Consider the following 9,067-nt stretch of genomic DNA (forward strand, 5'->3'; position numbering starts at 1 on the left):
CATCCTCGATCTCCTAGAAATTCTGCACTTAGATGACTTGTTTGTTGAGGCTTGCTAGATTCCAAATTAGGGAGCTATGAGGAAATGAAGGTATTTCAATATGGTCCAACATTTTCAATTCCTTAGCGTATTTCATGTGGCATAGGTGTGCCCATTGTTGCAATGTATATTTGAGTCACCTCCACCATATTTTGGCCCCCAATACCTTGTTGTTGACTTCTGGGTCTCGTAAGCCAAGACCTACCTTTCTTTTTCAGAGACAAAGGATGTTCCATTTGACTAACAATCATATCTATTTTAGATGAGTGCCTCTCCATAGGAATGTTTTTCTCATATTTTTAGTTCTTTTTAAGATCCATTTAGGTGTTTCTATGACAGAAAAAATACAGGTTGACATTAGAGAATTTTTTAGGTAAAAAGTGGGTCTCAAAACAAAAATTCACAACCAAAATCAACTTTATAAGAACCAATAGGATTCAACACGATGATGTCAACAATGGGGGATGATTCACCTTTTTTGGAGTACAAAAGTAAAAAGAATAAAAAATGAAAAAAATAAAAAAACTACTTTTTCAACTCATATTTTCAACTTATGTCCTTAAGGTTTTACCTAAATTTCGAGCGGGAGCATGTGTTGGATGCAGAATTTAATTTCTCATCCGTGGAGTTCCCATTTTTCATATTTTCAATGGACGCTAGTACACAAAAAATAAGAAATAGATGAAAAAATGTGATTCCAATCACATATTTTCATGTATTTCTATTTCTTCCTGTAGTGGGGTCTATAAAAAAATACAACAAGGATAATCCTTGGATTAGGAATTAAATTCCATATCCAATGAGTGTCCCCCTCAAAATTTGAGTAAAACTGTCGGGATATAAGTTTAAAACGTAGGGGTAAGCCTGTGATAAAATCCATTGAAACCTTCTCCCAAGGTTGGCTTGGAATGGATAAATGTTCTAACTAGAAATATCTATATATACCGGAGAGGAGGTGGTCATCCTTATATCTTTGTAGGTGGTCATCCTTTTGGTTAAAAACTACTAATTTATGGATAACGTTATATATATATAAGTGATAAGTTATTTGGCATATCTTCCTCCTCTCTAATAAACATTTGCATTATCCCACCACTTAGTTAGGTCTACTTTAGCACATAGGCTACATGCCACTATCATCATATCTCTACTATACCTATCACATTCCCATAAAATCCCTTTGTCATTCTTAAATGGAAGAAAACATAATGGTATGATAACTTAAATGGAAATGTCAAAGGCTTATTCTAGACCATGAGATGACAATATTCAAAGAGAAGATCCTATAGACTAAAGTTGAGAAAATGAAGCATTTAAATATCCCATTATGCCTCATGAGAAGGGAAGTAATTCCATCCATGAAGACAATACCTCAAACTTTTCAATAGCAAGTAAACCCTCATTGATTCCAACTACATCTTCATTTCTCTTTTCTTTAATTATATAAAATAGGTATATTTTTTTTTTTCTAGTTAATACTAACCTAAGTACCCACAGGGGATTAGAACCGGTGACCTATCGCAAGGAGAGCCTTAACAGCGCACCCGTTCACCCTCAATCCAAAGCACCGTGGGCATATAAAATAGGTATATTGATCTCCTCTAGTTCGTGTAATTGGTTCAACAATCTACCTCCAAAACACAACGTCAACCATATTCTCATCCTCATGGAAAATCTCACATGCTCACCCCATGCTTTAAAGATAGGGACTTAGTTTCTCCGCAATTCTAATTGTTTGCATATGTATGTTTTAGGTGATATAATTAAAATAATGTTAATAATTAAGTTACCATTTCTAAATTTATTTTTCTACCTAATTTTTTAAAATTTTGATGATTTAGGTCCTTTTAGAATTTGATACCAAACGTAGAAAATGATTTTTATAGAAAAAGAATTAACATTATCTACCTATTAACTTACTCTTATACAAAACACTCTTTAGCATTTTCATAGTTTTAGAAAATATCTAGAAATTTCATATAAAAATGAGATTGATAAGAAATTATTGAATTATTAAGTATGTATCATATTTACCACCTCAATTAAATGGCACTTGTCCCACTTTACCCACTAATGTATTCTTTTGGGATACTTTTTTTGTGACTACTAGAATTGACAATTGTGCGAGTCTCATACTCATGTGATAGGGGGTTGATTTAGTCTACTATGACTGTAACTACTAGGGAGGCCTTGTACTCATGTGATAGGTGGATTCTGCCCACTACAACTATAACCACTAGGTATACCAAATCCACTACCGCTGGCCTTGTACTCGGGTGATAGGTTGATTCTGCCCACTACAACTATAACCACTAGGTATACCAAATCCACTACCGCTATAACTACTACGTTCAACATTTGGCCTACCCCAATTTTGTCTAGTACAATTATAACCCCTAGGGAGGTCTCATACTCATGTGACTAAGGTTGATTCCATCCACTACCACAATAACAACTAGGTTTAACATGTGAGCTACCCCTAATGTAAACACACATAAGTGTAAATGTTAATAAAAAACTCTATAACTTTTTATGTAACATACATTTCCAATTAATTTACACCTTAAAGATGATCTTTTGTGATACTTATCTCATTATTATTTTACATTATAAATTCTAGCAATCTCTATTATCTTGGAATAAATTAAAATCACTAGAACAAAAGTTCTTAAAATTCTTATAAATTAAGTGAACTTATCTTTATATAAACTGAAAAAGGAAAAAAAATAATTTATCTATTTTATAATTTACTAATGTATAAAATGTTCTCTAATATTTTTAAGGTTATAAAACATATTTAAAAATTTCATCTAAACAATAAAATTCAATTCAATTAAATCCGCAGTGGTCCCATTTTCCCTATCAATGTGATTTGATAAGATAACGGTATCCTTCCCTTTTCAACAAATTATTTAATATATTTTTATTTTACTGTTATAAATTTGTAAAAATATAAGATTTTTTGAAAAAAAATTCAAATGTTAAGTTATAAAGTTTTAAACCAAAATTTGTGCTAATTAAATAAATTACTGATTTCTAATAAAATTATTATTAAAATTAGAGGTAGTTTAATGAGACCATAATTTTTCCTGAAAATAATGCAAATTTTGATATGATAAATTTTAGAAATTTTGGTAGTCTAATGTAGTCACAATTTTTCATAGAAAATAATGGAAGTTTTGATATGATAAATTTTCAAAATCTTAGTTACAACTTTCAAGGTTTAGGATTTTGGGTGCTTCAAGGGTTCTTGATGGTGCCAAATTTATTTCCACCATAAGAAATGAATCACACTCATAAGATTGAATTTCTTCAAAAAAAAATTACTAGATTCCATAGATTCACATGGCCAAAATTGTGGTAGAGTTAGACAACTAAAATTTAATAAAACATAAATTTATTTACTTATTAATTTCTTACTACCTCGCTACCTTATTTTTTTCTAAATTAGATATAACAAGAATTTATGATTAGGAAATCTATTCCTTGAACCTTATAACAACGAACCAAAGATATGCCAAATGAAATTAAAATAAGATAAAAAAAAATAACCACTGATTATGCCAACCAATTAATAATCTCACTCTAAAACATATAAACCATTACTTTTTATTTCTTGTCCACTTCAATTAAGTTGATTTTACTGCTTGTCCATTTCAATTAAGTTGATTTTACCTATAAATATGATTCTCTGAGATACTTTGTCCCCTCCTTTTGCCAAATTCTTTAAAAACATCGTTATCATACTTCGTTATTATATGTGGAATAGTCTCCACTCCACAAATTTTGTGCCCTCATCGGCGCATTTAAAAATTTTGATGTACGCTACCACATGCTCGTCCTCCGTCTGTGTTTTCTCACACATTTAAGGAGACAAGATTTGTTGTTTTTCTTGCTTCAATAACCAAAAGGCGACACCATTAAGGGGCCACATAACAGGTTCTTTTAGGGTTGGAATTTCAAACAAAATTATTCAATTTTCATGGTTTTCACACCTCTCGGATCCATCTCTTAACCATTTTGCAACGTTTTTAAAGGTTTTCACACCTCTCTAATAACCATCTTGGCCATTATAAAAAGATTGTAACTATTTTGTAAAGTTTTTAATTATATTTGATAACAAAATTTGACAATTTACCCATTAAATTCCATCCCTCCCTGCCTGCCTCCATTGTATTTAGTTCTACTTCAAACAGGGTGAGACCATTTTATTCGTAAAGCTTGTCAAATATATAAGACATAAAATAAACAGTCACCGCAGAAACATGTCAAACGTGGTTACAGGTGCCGACGAAGGGTGATAGACATTGCAAAAATTCAACGTACAGATATCGAGTTTAATTGTCATATGTTTTTAATCCAAATTCAATGATCCAATTCTTTGTTAGATCGAAATGTTTTGTATTTTAAATCTATTTTAGCATCCAAAAAAATCCCAACCTATTCAATTTAAATATATTTAATATCCCGAATTTTTTTCTTTCAACAATTTTTAATGAGATTTTCTAAAAAGTTAAAAGGCCAGAAGCATAATCAGATTTTGTAAAAAGTTAAAAGACCAAAAGCATAGAAAGTTTAGTTTCAGATATTTAGATTTAATGCTTAAGAAAAAATTCATATTCCTGCTCTTCCACTCACCGAACAGTTAGACACTCATTTTGTCCAAATAGATTTCCTCTCCTTCCGTCTCTGAAGCCCGCAGCGAAGCCTTAGCTCTGGAGGTTTGAAGCGTGTTATGCACCATTACTGTTGTGAAATCTCAGTGCTCAAACCGAGATCAAATATCATTTGAAATAAATGTGACACAGATATGCTTAGAATAGAGATTGCTTAGCCTAATGTATTGCGTAAAATTTCCCATACAACGAGTGCTGTAGAATGGGAGAGCACTTCAAAACAATTCACTTCCATTTGTTACGGGGCTTCCATTTGTTTCAGTTATTTGTTGAAATATATATAGCAGGTTTCACTTAACTTCTATTTGTTTGTTTTTTTAAGTAAGTAAAATTTCAATAGATCCAAGTTGAGTATGTTTTTGGGACAAATAGAACCTTTCTAGCCTAGAGCAAGCTTAGGAGAGACCAATTTTTAACACCATGAGACCATAACCAAAACAAGAGTAGCAGAGACTCATGAACTAGCCAAATCATGCAGAGAGATATTCGAAGGGGTTGCTATAGCCTTCTAGGAGCCATGGTGGACATTCCCACTCAGCAAGTATTCTCGTAGTGTTTACATTGGCCTGTCATTGCAAGGTTTCACCTTTCGGGTTGTCTGCTATGACTGTCTTGCTGGCCATATGATGTTCCTTCTCCTTATGACACGAATTGTTTGGAATGCTTGGTTTTCCATTCTTTGCAAAAACCCTTGTTTCTCATCCATGAAAGGATTAATTCCCTAGAATACCATGTTTAGTTATTGAGCAAGGTGGAGAAAGTTGGAGGTGGGGTTGGGGAAGGGAATTGAATTCCCAAAGTGCTTCATAGGATTCACAAAGCTAACTGAGCTTGCAGTACATGAAAATATAAGTTCGTAATTATGCTTTCCACTATAAATAGGACCTCTTCTTGGTCCCTCACTTGTCGACGAAGAAAATTCCAGACTGCCAAATGTCAATCACCAATGTTTTGATCTCTTGCGCTTCCATGGCTACGACAAAGCATTTGGTGTGCTAAGGCAGATCTTCATCAAATTGTTCAACCCCTTGGCTATGCTAAGGATGAGGAGGCTCAAGGCCTCGTACTTCCCCTATTCTTCTAGCATGCCCTTGTTTGCGAACCATGCATAACAAATAAGAAAATCCACTGCCTTCAATTCTAAGCGCCACAACCTTCTTTGCCCTCCAAAAACCAGAGAGTTCATCAACTTGCAGAGCTCTTCAAGTGCTGGAATCAATGTATCTCTATGGGGTACATGTTAATTCCATCTCCCAAGTTTGTTTTGAATGTAGGGTATGCTAGCATTGGGGCTTGATTAGTAGCGATATCAAGGAGGAACCCAGATCCAGGATTCTGAGATATCTCTTTGCTAAATCTGAGCATTGGAAGGCCCACGTCACAATTTGGGGTGATTCTAGATTCATGTCTTTTCCTCGAGATCTCTCTTCTACCCCTTTATTGGCCGAAGTTTGCTAGGGAATTTTCCCTTTGCCTAACATGAGAGAAAATTACTCCTTCTTGCTCAAAGAGAATTGTGCAAGATGTTGCATACTTTGAAAAAGTCACTAGTTGGAGGGGCACTTTGAGGGAAGGGATGCATTCTGGAGTTTCTATGTAGCATGGACTATTAGCTAGGAGTCACCTTCGGCTATGAGGGGATGTAAACCTTTATTTCTAGCAATTAGGAGACCCTAAATTAAGGCTTTAAGATCAAATACATTATTGCTTTCGTAGCTTGTATATCCCCTGTATACTTTCACGATGTCATCCTTGTAGTTTCTTATGAATCCTCCTATTCTTGCCTCGTGTGGATTTCATTTTGAAGCTCCATCAAACTTGAGTCTCTAGTGATGCTTTAGAGGATGTGCCCTAGTGTCTAGACTTGGGTCACTAAGTCTCGGGTGTGTGATTTTATATGTGGCTAGAGATTGATTGAATTTCCACCATGTCAATATTGTTTTTTCTTAGGGAGGGCCTTGAAATTCCGTGTCTTCTCAACTAGGGAGAAATAAGGTCTCCTCAATTTTCATGTGGAGGAACAACAAAATACTTTCATGGGTTTCATGCTAGTTATTAAATAATCGTTGGTTCTGTTCCTTCCAAATTACCAAGACCATAAGGCTTGGTGCTAATGTACAAAGGTTGTTTAAAACTTAGAATTGGAAGGGATTTTTTTGCCAAAGTCTTGAGAGTTTGGACAATATCTCCTCAAACTCTATTAGTTTGTTTGAAACCTTGTGCAAAGTTTTCCCAAATGGTGTTTGCAAACTCACAAGTGATCCATGGTTTAGTGAACCCCTTTTTGATGAGGTTCTCCTAGGTAAGAATTATGTGCTTCATGAGAAGCGAAATGCACATTGATACCTTCGGCCATAAGCCCAAGGATCGTAGCTCCTTCCATAATGGATCTGGGTCATTTTGTGGTGCTTGCTAAGTAAGATGATACAACTCTTTGACTATGAAAGTTCCTGTATTTTTTTGTCCCACCTCATAATGTTTGACCCTGATTTTCTCCTTATGATTTTGTTTTTGATTTCATGCCATAGATTATGTGAGTCTTCAACACATCCATTTCCCTACTAGAGAATTGGCTATTTCCATTTTCTAATTCGGGTGTTGTCATCCTTTAGCTCGTAGTGATGAACTTGAATTCTCCTTGAGAATTGAGCACTGTATTGGCTTAAGGGGAGTTAGAAGTTGTTAACTAGGCTAGGAAGTTGTTGCCAAGAATCCTCCCACAATCTCATTGATTTTCCATCCTCGATCTCCTAGAAATTGTGCACTTAGATGGTGTGTTTGTTGAGGCCTGCTAGATTCCAAATTAGGGAACTGTGAGCAAATGAAGGTATTTGAATATGGTACAAAATTTCCAATTCCTTAGCATATTTCATGTGGCATAGGTGCGCCCATTGTTGCAATGCATATTTGACCCACCTCCACCATATTTTGGCCCCCAATACCTTGTTGTTGACTTCTGGGTCTCGTAAGCCAAGAACTACCTTTCTTTTTCAGAGACAAAGGATGTCCCATTTGACTAACAATCATATCTATATGAGATGAGTGCCTCTCCATATGAAATTTTTTCTCATATTTTTAATTCTTTTTAAGATCCATTTAGGTGTTTCTATGACAAAAAAAATATAGGTTGAAATTAGAGAATTTTTGAGGTAAAAAACGGGTCTCAAAACAAAAATTCACAACCAAAATCAATTTTATAAGAACCAATAGGATTCAACACGATGATGTCAACAGTGGGGGATGATTCACCTTTTTTGGAGTACAAAAGTAAAAAAGAATAAAAAAAATAAAAAATAAAAAAGTACTTTTTCAACTCGTATTTTCAACTTATGTCCTTAAGGTTTTACCAAAATTTTGAGCGGGAGCACGTGTTCGATGCGGAATTTAATTCCTCATCCATGGAGTTCCCATTTTTCATATTTTCGATGGACACTAGTACATGAAAAATAAGAAATACATGAAAAAATGTGGTTGCAATCACATATTTTCATGTATTTCTCTTCTTTTCTTTAGCGGGGTCTATAAAAATATACAACAAGGATACTCCTTGGATTAGGAATTAAATTCCACATCCAATGAGTGTCTCCACTAAAAATTTCAGTAAAACCATAAGGATATAAGTTGAAAATATCAGTTGAAAACGTAGTTTTTTCATTTTTCCCTCTAAAATTTGATAATATAATCTAATCTTTTTTTATTATTTCACTAGTCTTTTATTATATTCCTTGTGAGGCCCATTATAGACCTAAAAATTTCTCTAATGCATGGATTAAAGCATAGATTTGAGAAGAAAAAGATGACCATCTATGTTCAAGGTGTGGAAAGTCCATATATCCAATTTATTATTGAGTTTGTCTAGGAGTTCACGTGAAGCGGAATGCTTGATGGTTATGTGAGTAAGAGGTGCAATCAAGTATTTGGAGGGAAGGGAAGTAGTAGAGAAATTCAAGATTCTGATGATATTTCTTTGAGTGATGTGAGGGTGTTGAAGAAGAATGCCTTTTACTTTTCTAGATTTATAGTGTCACCTGAGGCTTATGAGAAAAGTTATAATATCTCTTGACCTTTTTGGGTTTCAAGACCTATGGATGGTTCATGAGAAGGGTACCATAAAACAATTGTTGATGAGTTAGAGCAATGTCATCATGGAGTGTTAGGGCTTTCAAAGTGCCCTTATGCAGGGTTGCTTTGATGGATCTTCCTATCCCTTCTGCCATGAGAATAAAGAGGAAGGGTGAGAGGTGATCTCCTTGCCAAATAACTTGACAGGGTTTCAAAGTTTCAGAGGGGGAGCCATTAACTAAGATAGTGAAGAAGGCTGTGGAAACCAAAGACATGACCCATTTGGTCTA

Source organism: Pinus tabuliformis, chromosome Q (genome assembly GCF_031772625.1).
Source record: "Pinus tabuliformis cultivar Carrire ecotype Pingquan chromosome Q, CPIR1, whole genome shotgun sequence".
NCBI lineage: Eukaryota > Viridiplantae > Streptophyta > Pinopsida > Pinales > Pinaceae > Pinus > Pinus tabuliformis.